A 14129-nucleotide genomic window follows, 5' to 3' on the forward strand; every position below is an offset into this window, starting at 1 on the left:
GATCACATCTGCAACCTTGGTGTATCAGGATGATGCTCTAACCATCAGAGGTATCTGGCCAGAGCATCTGTGCTATCTATCTATCTATCTATCTATCTATCTATCTATCTATCATCTATCTATTTATTTATTTATTGTTGTTCAAGTACAGTTGTCTCCATTTTTCCTCCACCACTCTCCCCCACCCCAGAGACCCCCACTTCCCACCCTCAATCCTATACAGATCACACACCTTTTACAGTGAAATGGGTACTTAGAGATTAGTTAGGTCAACAACAGCCTAAATCAAATGAGTACTTGTCATTGTACCTGTCTTACAAATCAAGAAATGGAGACACTGAACTGGAAGGTATCTTGGCCAAAATCTTAGGTGTGGAGGCAAGACAGACAATGTCCCTTTCTTCCACCTGAAGCTGGACTGCTAACACGAGCTGTAGGATCTGGAGCAAACACCAGACAACTGCAACACAGAACATGTTCTTCCTCTTTAGTTTTAATTCCTTTCTCCTTTCGAAATTAAAGCACAGTGTTACATTAAGCAAAATCTTAAAGCGGGAAAACAAATGAAAATTTCATGCTTATGGAAGTGCATGACGTACAAATGAGACCGGATAAAGTGTTCTGGCAATGTCACAAACAGTAATCCATAGCAGTGGTAGTTGTTGTAGTGCAAGGACTGGTGTGTAAGCCACAGTCTTCTCACAGTGCACATGCATGAAGGGCACACTTTGCCTGCACACTGGTGCTCTCACCTTTGGGAGGACTTCTCTTTTGTGCCTGGTTGCCCTCTCCCTCCCAATGTCTGTGCTGAGGTTGTCACCCCACCATCACTTGCTGCATATTCAGACACATATTTGGGATTAGAAAAAGAACCAAAAGCTTATTTTACTTGCAGTTTTTGATCATACACATTAATCAAAATTTTAATTGCACCGTAGTTACATAGCAACTCATAATGATATAACAGTCTCAATATTCCAGTAAGAAGCAAAACACTAGAAAAATCTGTCTTCTTTATCTGGCATTCTTACTTTTTTCTTTTTTATTGAGTTTATTGGGGTGACATTGGTTAATAAAATTATATAGGTTTCAGGTTTACAATTCTATAATATAACATCCTTACATTGTATATTCACCTCCCCGAAGTCATTTCCCCTTCCGTCACAATTTATCCCCCCTATATCCTCTTGTACCTCTCTCCCTTCGCTCCCTCCTATTTCTTCTCAGAGTTCCAGTATGGCTATTTGAGAAATTCTTACAACTATTGTCAATTATTTTTTAAGTATATTATATTGGTTATGCTATTAGAGTTGTCCCAATTTTTCCCCCTTTGCCCCCTTCCACGCACTACCCCGCTTCCTTCCAGCAAACCCCCTCTTAGTTCATGTCCATGGGTCTTTCATATAAGTTTTTTGGCTTTTCCATTTCCTATACTATTCTTAACATCCCCTTGTCTATTTTGTGCCTACCAATTATGCTTCTTAATCCCTGTAGCTTTTTTCCCATGCTTCCCCTTCCCCCTCCCCACTGATAACCCTCCAAATGATCTCCGTATCTGTGATTCTGTTCCTGTTCTAGTAGTTTGCTTAGTTTGTTTGTTTTTGTTTTTTAGATTTAGCTATTGATAGTTGTGTTTGTTGTCATTTTAATTTTCATAATTTTGATCTTTTTTTAAAGTAATTCCCTTTAACATTTCATATAATAAAGGCTTGATGATAGTGAACTCCTTTACCTTTACCTTGTCTGGGAAGCACTTTTTTTGCCCTTCCATTCTAAATGAGAGCTTTGGGGACTTCCAGTCAAGATGGAGGCAGAGGCAGACATGACTTGCCCCTTCACACGACCACATCAAAATTACAACTAAAATGTAGAACAACCACCACTCAGAACCATCAGAAATCCAGTTGAATGAAAGTCTGACAACTATGAAATCAAGTTGAATGGAAGTCTGACAACTACAGATTTAAAGAAATTACATCCATCCAGACTGGTAGGAAGGGTGGAGACATGGAACAGGCTGAGGCTGGTCTCACACCCACGTGTAGTGGATAACAATTTGGGAGGGATATCTCGGGAGTGAGGAGGCAGTCCCAGCCCCACACCAGGCCCCCCAGCCCAGGGTTCCGGTGCCAGGAAGATAAGTCCCTACAACCTCTGGCTGCAAAATCCAGCGGGGATTGAGTTGGTGGAAGAAACTGCTTGGAGCCCCAAGTAGTTCCTCTTAAAGAACCTACACACACACTCACCTTCTCAGACTCACTCTCTCTGAGCTGCAGTCCCGGGGTAGCAGCTTGAAAGGCACCGGCGGCATACAGGGAGAAACTGAAGTGTCTGGCATCGAGGCTAGCAGAGGCCATTGTCCCTTTACCGAACCCTCCCCTCTCAGAGCCAGCAAACTGGTGCCATATCTGAGATTCCATCAACCTGGTGCATCACTGTTTGACCTGCCTTGGAGATCCCCTGAGACTCTGCCCCACCCAATTTACGGGCCCACCCAAGCTGCTCTTCCATATAAATACTTGGCCTTGACTCATGCTTCACAACTTCCTAAATCCTCTCAAACAAGCAACAGCTGGCCTCAGTGAGTCCCAGGCCCTGCACTGGCAGCAGACAGCCTAGATTCAGTTTGCCTTCGCCTGGGAATCTCCAGGCCTAGCACAAACAGCAGCCACCTCAGATTGCTTTATAGCTCAGGCAGGTTGCTCCAGGCAAAACACAGGTCGGGGCTGACCTTGGCCTGCACCACCCAGGAAACCCCCCAGGGCCAGCGCACCTAGTGGGCAGCTACAGACCATGTCGGAGCACCACCACCCTGCCCCTGCATGGCTGGTCCTCCACAGAGGGCAGGGTTTGATGGTCAGTGGTCACAGCTAGTCCTTGCAGCTCATTGGCCTGGGTAAATCCCTCCCACTGACCTGCCAACAGCAACGAAGGCTCAGCTACAAGAGGAGGGTGTACTCAGCTCACATGAAAGGTGCACTTTTTGAGTACCCAGCTTGGGTGATAGGGGAGGCTGTGCCACTGGACCCTACAGTGAGCACCTACTACATTAGGTCACACTACCATGACAAGGAGTCATAGCAGCTTTACCTAATACACAGAAACAAACACAGGGAGTCTGCCAAAATGAGGAGACAAGAAACGTGGACCAGCCCTGGCTGGTGTGGCTCAGTAGATTGAGTGCCCGTCTATGAGCCAAAAGGTCGCCCGTTCAATTCCCAGTCAGGGCACATGCCTGGGTTGCGGGCCAGCTTCCCAGTAGGGGGCATGCAAGAGGCAACCACACATTGATATTTCTCTCCTTCTCTTTCTCCCTCCCTTCCTCTCTCTCTAAAAATAAATAAATAAAATATTTTTAAAAAAAGAAAAGAAAAAAGGAAACATAGCCCAAATGAAAGAACAAATAAAAACTCCAGCATAAGAGCTAAATGAAATGGAGATAAGCAATTTATCAGATTTAAACAGACTCTCTTGAGAGACTAGCTGTTTCTTCCGCTGCCTAAACCCCCGCTGGTTTTTACAGCCCAAAGTTGTGAGGTTTTATTTTCCTTGTGCTGGAATCCTAGGCTACACAGTCTGGTCTAGGTTTGGGATTGCTTGCTCCCAAGGTGTCCCTCCTAATTTTTATCTACCACACATGAATGTGGGACTGTTTGTTCTGCCAGCCACTCCCACACTGCATCCTATCCTCTCTGTCCAGTTCCCTGTCTCTGCCTTTCCTACCCATCGAGATGAATATGGTTTCTTTAAATCCTTGGTTGTCAGACTTTTATATAGTTCAGTTTTCTGGCAGCTCTGGGTGTTTTTTGTTTTGAGGTTAGTTGTGATCCTTATTGTTGTGCAAGGAGGCGAAGCATGTCTACCTACGCCTTCTTCTTGACTGGAAGGCCCTGAATTGTTTTGATTATAGTAGTAGTAACATGTTAACTTCTAACATGTTCAGTTAAGGTTTTTTAAAAATCAAATTAACTTTATTTAACAATATATGTTTTAAAGGAGAAAGTTATGTGATCACAAAAACTTTTTCTTCTAAGTTATTGCTTTTCTTCCTTTTTATTGATGAGATTCAGGAAAATATGACAGGGAAGCTGATGGCAATTGGGAGAACTGTGTGAGGTCCCAAGGTGCTTACTTTGAAGGGGACCGAGGTGTCCTTGTCCTATGTACAATGTTTCTTGTATCTTGTATTGTCTTCAACAAATGTTTCTATTTTTCATATTACATAAATGGATACCTTCTGGACAGACCTTCATATATACACCTCAGTGACCTCCCTGCACTTGCCTGCTTTAATTCCTTATGAGGAATGTTTATGCTAAGTGTATTAGCAGTCAGTAATACTGCAGTTGTTAATGAATTGCTATAGATTGGCATAAAACTCCTCAATTAAAGTCCATTAAACAGGAGATAGGCTGGTAAAGAAGACTTTGGATAACTTGTTACTTTGCTTACAAAGTGAAATGTCCATATATTACAAAAGGACTAATTCTAAAACGTTAAATTAAGTACATTATCTTAAGGCCATTTGGTGTTCAAAAATTTGTATAGTCATTAAATGAAATTCCTTGTTTTTTCACCAGACGGCATGATACTATGTACCATTACCTAAATATTATGATGATTAATGGATATTGTTCTCATGGATGCATTGGCCTGCATGTGAAAAGTCTGCATTCTTAATGTTTACCACAAACTCAATGCAGCTGATGATCAGTCTGAAGGTCAGTCAGTTCTTCAACAGCTCTCTAACTACACTGGCAGGCATATGTCCATGTTCCTTTCTTCTTTAACAACTTTGTTTTCTTTAAAAGGTTTTATTTATTTATTTTTAGAGAAAGGGAAAAGGAGAGAGAATGAGGGGAGAGAAACATTGATGTGAGAGAGTGCTAGAGATAGACTGGTTGCCTCTCACACGCCCTTGAACTGGGAACCTGCCCTGCAACCTAGGCATGTGCCCTGATTGGGAATCGAACCAGCCACCTCTTGCTTCACAGGCTGGTGCTCAGTCCACTGAGCCACACCAACCAGGGCCCAGCTTTGTTTTTAATTTGTGGAATTCTGGCATGTTGTTCCTGAAAAATATATAATTGCATGATCTGTAACACATACAGTCATCACAGCTTACTATCCAGAAATTATATGCTATACAACATAGATGGTCACATGCTCTCTGTAACGTAGCTGTTCCAATATCACATGGAGGGGTGCTTCCACCTAGGTACATGAGGCTGCAACTTTTACCAATGGAAGTTCTGAGAGATGTGTTACCTAAAGATTTAGATTTTAATTTAAAGGATTTTCAAAAATCAAAGTTGGCCTCTTCAAATATTTCATTAATAAGACTATCAAGACCATCTTTATTTTTAAATGTTTCTGTTGACGTTAGAAGTTGTTCCTGGTTTCTAGATGTAGTATGGTCATTTATTTTATTATTTGCAGAGCTGACATTCTTTTTCACCTCTACTCAGTTCCAGCCATTGCTGAGAATGCCACCAACGCAGCCTTTGGGCCTCTTATCCGTGCCTAGTCTCAGTGGCTCTGGCCTGCAAAACGTGGACTCAGCCTCATCCAAGAGGTTGTCCAAGTCCTTTGCCATCTTGAGTCTGGATCCTTGTTTAAAAAAATATGCTTTTTCACATTTCATAAAGATGACAGTGAAGCTGGCAAATTCATCAGGAAATATTGGTACACTCTAATACCACAATAATAAATGTCAGAAGGCAAGGGAGATATGTGATTTATCAACTGCATGTGCCTTGAAGATGTCATGACCGGAATACATGACTGGTGGACCCTGAGAAGCCTTAGGTTCTCCATGTTACAGTTTGTTTAGCCATCTGGTTTAATAAGACTATTGAAGATGGTTTGTAATGGTTCTTAAATTCTCCTGATGAAACTTTAGCAAGTGAGGACTTCAAAGTGTTGTTCCCAACATGCATAAGACAACTGAGCATCTCTGCCAAAAAGATCCCCCCAGACTGACTTATATGCAAAATTCTCTCATCTACATAACACTTGAAAAGAAGCCTCAGCCTGAAGACAGTGGTTGAAGAACAAAGTAAATGCAGGAAGTCATTTTATACAGCCCTGGAAAAGGTGTTTGGGAGTGGGAGGGTGGGAGTAGCTATTAACATGAACGTTTTCTGAAGTAATCACCTGTTTCTTCCAAAAAAAGTTAAAATGAGCCATCTCTCTCCTCCACCCACCTCTTTCATGTACCTCCTCCACAGCTCTTATGATTCCGGAGCAGAAACAATAGCCAATAATTATCTCTGTCACAGTAACTGATGGTCACAAATGCATGGTTATGAATATAAAATCATTTATTTTTTATTTTGTTTATTTATTTTTAATTTTTTACTTTTTCCCATCACCATTTATCCCTCCCCATACCTTCTTCCACCTCCACAGCCTCCCCTCCCCCTGCAATTACCATTCTGTTGCCCATGTTCATGAGTTCTTTCTCTTTTATTCCCCGTTTTGCTCAATCCCTCCACTCCTCTACCCTCTCCAGACCTGTCAGCCTTCTCTCTAACTATGAGTGTCAAAATCATTTATATTATAAAATATGAATTACCAAAATGAGTAAAATATGCATACACATAGTTAATGGAGGTTACCATAGAGACAGTCAGCCATATTGTTCCTAGTTTTATTGTTTATCATTGTTCAGAAACTCATCCACTATAATTGTATTCTTCCTAGAATACTAACACACACACACACACACTCACACACACACGCGCTAAACACAATCAAGCAACACATTCCTACAAAATTTAGGCTATGCTGTTATGTCATCTCTGTTCTTGGAATCGTGGAAACTCAGAGCAGCAAAAGCTCTGTGCTCAGAGCATCATCCAACAGACTACATTTGCAGATGCAAAGAACGAGGTCAACGCCTGAGACAGGAGTTAGGATCAGGGTTCTGAATAGAACCTATGTGTGCTCATTTTCCCTAGAGTAAGACTGCATGTTAGAGCCCCCTGGAAAATGCTAACTTCTGGCAAGGGAGGCACCCCTTGCCATTGGAGAATGATATCTATCATACACAAAGCAATATTGTGAGGACATAACCAAACTCTGGGATGTGAATTATTCTTTTATTTCAAATTTTATCATCTAATTATGCTTTAAAAGTGCAAATATCATTTTTTGATGCTATGTTTTCAGGGAAATTAATAAAGTGACTGCTGCAGTTTTAAAAATTGTACTTCTGAAATAAACACATAACTCCAGATTTCTTGGGAATACTATTACACCAAAGGACCAGCTCATAAAATTCCAACTTAAAAACAAAAAAACAGGTTTTCCACAAAATCTACTTTAGAAAACTGTCAGAGGAAACATGCAGGAGGTAATAAGGAAGAGTGTTAGAAGGATACCATGAGAAAAATAAGAAACATCCAAGCATTCCAATAAGAAATTAAAGTTGTCTATTCTTTCTCCAAAAAGATCTGGGTATGTAAGGTGATAGAAGTTAAGTAAACTTAATATGCTAATCATTTTGCAATATATACATATATCAAATCATCATGCTGTATACCTAAAACCAATACAATATGCTAATTATATCATAACAAAACTGGAAAACATAAATAAAAATAATTTTAAAAATATAGATCTCAGGAGAATACACACTAGCCATGGGTTCAGTACTCACTTTCCCTGTATGCTCATACCTCTTTGCTAAGAGATTTAGGGCTTCAGATGTAGTCAACAGCAAGTAATACATGCACTTAATACATTTCCTTGCCCTCTATTGAATTCTGTAAATCAAATAAAAGTAGCCTATTTGATGTGTATAAAACTCTGCTGGACAGTTCCCTGGCCCATCTCTAATAAAGTAATTTCTGTTGGAGTTTTCTGCTGAGTTTTTTTTTTTAAAGGGATCATATTCTTTAAAAAAAAAAGATTTTATTTACTTATCTTTAGAGAGAGGGGAAGGGAGTAAGAATAAGAGGGAGAGAATCATTGATGTGTAAGAAAAATACCGATCGGTTGCCTCTCCTATGCACCCTGACCAGGGACCGAACCCTCCCTCAATTCAGGCATGTGCCCTGACTGAGAATTGAATCAGTGACTTTTCTCTTTGTAGGGCAATGCCCAACCAACTGAGTGACACTGGTCAGGGCTCTGCTGATTTTTAACATCAGAAAAGGTGTAAGCTTCCAACTATGATTATAATAAACCCTTTTCACTCTCCAAAAACGCACCAAAAAAACTTTAACATTTTTTCTTGTAAATAAAACTTCACCTTCATTTTAAAATTACACAACAGCACAATCTGAAGCTTCCAGTATTTCTGTATCCTGTGAAAAAGAAATTGTCAGCCCTGTGCCATTCCATTGTGGGAGCCCTCAGAACATGCCAAAGATTGGGATAGAGGCATGAAACTACTTCATACCAGTCAAAACAGGTAAAGTTCAGTCTGTGCCCTCCTTTTTTCAATTCTGGGTTAACACAAAGAGCTACCACAAATAGCTGAAATTTGGGTGGAAAAATTCCTAGAGAAAGCCAGCTTTGTTAAATGGCATGCTTCCTTCTTTTTTTAACCACTTTCTAACATCATGCCAAAAGGACTAAGAAATTGGCAATCCCGATGAACCTGACATCCCTCTGGTGACCCTCCTCTGATGAGATCCCTTCACAAACCAGGACAGCATTAATCCCACTGCAAAGAGGTAAGGCTAAGGAATGAGATGATGAAAAATAATTAACTCAGCCCTGGCTGGAGTGCCTCAGTAGGCTGGGCATTGTCCCACAAAGTGAAAAGTCACAGGTTGATTCCCAGTCAGGGTACATGCTTGTGTTGTGAGCCAGGTCCCCAGTTGGGGGTGTGCAAGAGGCAGCCAATCGATGTTTCTCTGGCACATCGTTGTTTCTCTCCCTCACTGTCTCCCTCCTTGTGCCTCTCTGTAAAAATAAATACATAAAATTCTCTTATTTATTATTTTTTAATTTTATATTGTTATTATATTACAGTTGTCCTAATTTTCCCCCTTTGCTCTCCTCCACCCAGCCCCACCCCCGTTCCCACAGACAATCCCCACACCATTGTCCATGTCCATGGGTCATTCATACATGTTCTTTGTCTAGTCCCTTCCCCTTCTTTCCACCATTGTCCTCTTTCCCCCTCCCCTCTGGTCACTTTCAGTCTGCTCCAGGTTTCCATGCCTGTGGCTTATTTGGTTTGTTAGTATATTTTGTTGAATAGAGTCCACTTATAGGTGAGATCATATGGTATTTGTCTTTCACCGACTGGCTTATTTCATTTAGCATAATATTCTCCAGTTTCATCCCTGTTGTCACAAAAGGTAGGAGTTCCTTCTTTCTTTCTTTTTCTTTTTTTAAACACAGATTGATTTTATTTAATTATTTTTTTAAATGTCAAAATCCATTATAAAATAATAAAAAATTTAAATCCATTATAAAGTCTCAGCAATTAAACCAACATGACACCAGTACAGAAATAATCAAGTTGATCAATGAAATATAATGAACATTCTAGAGACAAATGTATATATCTAACAACATAATATATGATTAAGTTGATATTTCAAATCAATGGGTAAAATAAGGCTTGTTCAACACATAAGGTGCATGGACCACTATTACTTAAAGTAAAACAAATATAGAGCCCTATTTCACACATTATACAACAAATATTCAGGTGAGTTAAAAATCAATATGTAAAATCTAAGGAGTTTTAGGAGAAAATACAAAATAATATTTTTCTTACCCTGAAGTAAAATATTCAAACCCAGAAGCTATGAAGTAAAATATTGACAATATGAGTATATTAAACATTTAAGCCTATACAGTAATATTCATGTAAAAAAAGGTAAAGGACAAGTAATAGAATAGGAAAGTATTGGTAACACATCTAAAAAAAGGTTAATAGTTGGGTTTTTATTTTAGGGCAAAAATTCTACAAACATTTAATAAAAAAATAAATAAAGAATACCAAAAAGTCATGTAAAGCTTATTAAAAATAATAGAAATAGGCAAGAAATATACAAAAACAAGTTTAGTTTCAACAAATAATAAAGGAACAATTAAAATAACACATCATTGTCACAATCAGATTAATGAGTATTAAAAACATTGGTAATATCAAGTATTGGTGACTGAAAGGAACTGGGTATTCATAGACTCCTTTTCCTTCATCTTCTTAGAGCAGTCCCTTTAGCATATCTTGCAGTGCTGGTTTGGTGGATGTGTATTCTTCTAGCTTTCTTTTTTCTGGGAAACTCCTTATTTTGCCTTTCATTTTAATTGAGAGCCTTGCTGGGTACAGCAGTCTTGGTTGCAGGCCTTTGTTTTTCATGAGTTTTCGGAATATTTCTGCCAGTCCCTTCTGGTTTGTAATGTTTTTGTTGAGAAGTGAGCTACTAGCCATACAGGGCTCCCTTATATGTTACTACCTTTTCTCCCTTGCTACCTTTAGGATTCCCTTTTTGTTTTTGATATTTGCCATTTTAATGATGATGTGTCTTGGAGTGGGCCTCATTGGGTTCCTCTTGAATGGGACCCTCTGTGCTTCCTGGACTTGTGTGACTTTCTCTCCTCCAATTAAGGAAGTTTTCCATCATTACTTTTTCAAACAGGCTTTCTATCCTTTGTTCCTCTTCTCCTTCTGGTATCACTATTATATGGATATTATTACGTTTCAGGTTGTCCTGCATTTCCCTAAATGCCTCTTCAGTCTTTTTGGAGTCTTTTTTCATTTTTTTGCTCTTTCTGGGAGCTTTTTTCTACCTTATCTTCCAGCTTCAGATCGCTGATTTGATCTGCTTCATCTAGCCTGCTTTGGATTCCTTCTACTGTGTTCTTCAATTCAGAAATTGTATTCTTCATTTCCTCTTGTCTCTTACTGATAGTTTCTATGTCCTTTTTCATGCTGATATAGTTTGCAGTTAAGTTCCTAGTAGTTTCTCTGTAGTTTTTGGTAATTCTCTCTGAGCTCACTGAGCTCATTGAGCTTCCTTAGAACCATTGTTTGGAACTCAATATCTGATAGTTTCCTTGCCTCTATTTCCTTTAGTTCTCTTTGTGGGGATTCCTCCTTTCCCTTCGAGTGGGGGGTGGTATTTCTTTGGCTTCCCATTATTTGTGAGACTTCTTTTTTGCTTCTGCTTCTAAATTCCCCGCTGGTCATTGTCAGTCTGCTCCATGTTTCCATGCTTATCATTTTATTTTGCTCATTAGTGTATTTTTTAAAGATATTTATTTATTTATTTTTAGAGAGAGGAAGGGAGGGAGAAAGAGAGGGAGAGAAACATCAATGTGTGGTTGCCTTTCACACGTTCCCTACTGGGGAGCTGGCCCGCAACCCAGGCATGTGCCCTGACTGGGAATTGAACGGGCGACCCTTTAATTTGCAGGCTGGTACTCAATCCACTGTGCCACAACAATCAGGGCTCATCAGTGTATTTTGTTCATTAAATTGCTCTTATAGGTGAGACCATATCGTTAAATGAAATCTTCAAAAAATAAAGTAAAATAATGAACTCATCTCTAGAGTTGGTCCTACCAACATGACTCACTCCTTCAAATTATAAGAATACATTTCCTTTTTTTAAAAAAAATAAAAAGCTTAAAGATTATCAAATTCATTAATAAGACTGAAAAATACTTTTTAATTTAGAAATAAATTAATAATTTGATTTTAGGCACATGTTAGAAGAAATAGAGTAGTAGAAAGAGTGGCGCTTTAGAGAGAAGACATGGCTACAAGATGCCACTGATTTGCTACATGACCTTGGGCAAGGGCAAAATGCCTAACCTCATGAGCAGCAGTTCCATCCTCTGTGACATGACAATGATAACACTACAGTCCACCGTGTTATCAGAGGGCAAATTAGAATGTACCTGGAAGGCTTTTGTGATTTCTAAAGTCCATACAGATTATTGTTTCTTGTGACATTATAGCACTATACACTTTTTAATAATTATTAAAGTTTTTTTTTGTTTCCAAGGTAAATTTGAAAACAGGTTTTATTTTAAAACACATATTTCACCTTCACTGAAATTTGTAGATCTATTAATACATCACAAAAAGAATGGGTTGGCTGAAACCTGGAGACAGAGACAGGAGCTTGGGAAAAAGCAGTAGTGTTACTAAATGGACACAAAATCTGCTACTTTTAGCACAGTCTCTTTTGAAGAGAGGAAAGGTCCTCTCCACCTCTGCCCTACTTTCAACTGCTCACAGAAAAGCCTACTGAGGAAGGGAGGGAAAGAGGGAAGGAGAGAGAAAGGGAGAGAGAGGAGCCCCTTAGAGAGTATAAATGCTAGAGCAAACCCAAACCAAGATTGTGTTAGTTTCTAGAATAAAAAGAAGCCAGACTCTAGGGCTGCTCAGAGATTAGGACATGGATCTTCCCTGGTAATGTGAAAAAACAAACAAACAAAAAAAATGAGGGTGGTCCTTTAGAACTCTGGCTTCAGACATTGTTCATTCTTTATTTAGTGGGGGGGACTTAAACAAAAGAAATTTATTTTCTCATATTTCTGGAGGCTGGAAGTCCAAGGTCAAGGTGTGGACAGGTTGTTTCTTCTAAGGCCTCTCTCCTTGGCTTGCAGATGGCCGTCCCCTTTGTGTCCTCACATGGTTCTTCATCTTGGAACACGTGACTTTCATGCCTCTTGCTCTTTTTATAATAACCCATTCATATTGGATTCATGCCTAATGATCTTGTTTTAACCTAATAACCTCTTTAAAGATCTTATCTCCAAATACAGTTGTTCTGAGGTACTGGGAGTTAGGACTTCAACATATGAATTTTGAGGAAGATGCAGTTCAGCCCATAACAGTAGGCTAGGACCATGGGAGATTCAAAAAGACCACTTCCATTTATTCGCTTTTTGTGTAGCAGGTGGGCTAGGCAATTACGGTGAACGTAGAGAGAAGAAGCCAAGTTGTTGACTTTAAAAGTGTGCAACTCGGCCCAGACCTGACTAGGTTAGGGATAGGGGAAGGCAGAAAAGAAGGTCAAAGAAGCACCCAAAGGCTTGGTCTTAGTTTGTTCAAGCAAGTAGCTGCATTTTAGCTGATTCCCTGCAAGTTTTTTTGCTCAACACATAATTCCTAGGTAGTCACTGAAATTCCATCAAGTCAGTGCACATCCTTTAATAATTGCCATCTGCCACAGGCAGGTGACCACCTCTCTGAACTTGACCTCCATCTCCATATCTACTTCACAGCTCTGCTCAGGGCTGCCTCTTCCTCACACAAAGCAATGAAAAATGTTTTCTTGGCTTCCCCTTACCCTTTGTCTCCCTTTCCTATTGCCCAGACTTGCTCGCATTGTTCACTCTTAACACCAAAAAGCTATATTCACAATTAAGCTCTTTCTATAGTGTTTTTGCCATTGCATAGAGTAGCTAATGCAGGCAGTGACAAGCTCAATGTGGTGGCATGTGGACCATGATCAGCCATGCATTGCATTCTATGGAAACTGTAACTGTAAACCTTGTCCATGTACTACTCATTTTTTTCTGCTTTTCTGTTCCTCCTTCTCCTTGTTTTATTCTAACTTCCATACTTCTTTTTAACTTTCAGATTACTCTCTCTCCCCCTCCTATCTCCTTATTACACTGAAAGAATGTACAATTTTTAAAGGTACTATAGTAACAAGTTTCAAAAATTTATAGATACCCATGCTTATATCCATTTTTGTTCAGTTGTTAAGGAAATTTTTTTCAAGGACTATGATAGCACAAAAACTGTAAGCATATCACAAATATATTACTTTTTTTAATGAAAGAATTTAAAGAATCCAACAGTGTTAAAAGTAATAAACCTATGTATAAGAGGTCTTTACAATCCATATATCTCTTTGAGTGCTTAAGACTGCAAACATATCAAAGCAAAATTTGGAATAATTAATGAGCTAAGCCTCCATCTCAAGAAGTGAGAAAAAGAACAGCTAAGTAAATTTTACAAAGTTGAGGGCACGTGCTTCTGAATCCAGACAAGATGGAGCAACAGGGCCAAGACTTACCTTCCTGCCTGAAACAATAGAACCAGACCAAATATATGAAGCCAGTTTTCAAAATAATGAACGTCAGGAAATAAAGGACAGTAATCCCCAAGGGACAGGAAACAAACGAAGTGAGTCCTA

The 14129-nt window shown here is 39.4% G+C and overlaps 1 pseudogene; it reads right to left on the reverse strand.

Moving 5' to 3' along the window:
• Nucleotides 1–4676: 4676 nt before the first annotated feature.
• LOC129065138 (cilia- and flagella-associated protein 418-like) lies at nucleotides 4677–5596 on the reverse strand (annotated as a pseudogene).
• Between the last annotated feature and the right edge of the window lie 8533 nt (nucleotides 5597–14129).

Source organism: Pteronotus mesoamericanus, unplaced genomic scaffold, assembly GCF_021234165.1.
Source record: "Pteronotus mesoamericanus isolate MK-2021 breed Mesoamerican mustached bat unplaced genomic scaffold, CSHL_Meso_final contig_173, whole genome shotgun sequence".
NCBI lineage: Eukaryota > Metazoa > Chordata > Mammalia > Chiroptera > Mormoopidae > Pteronotus > Pteronotus mesoamericanus.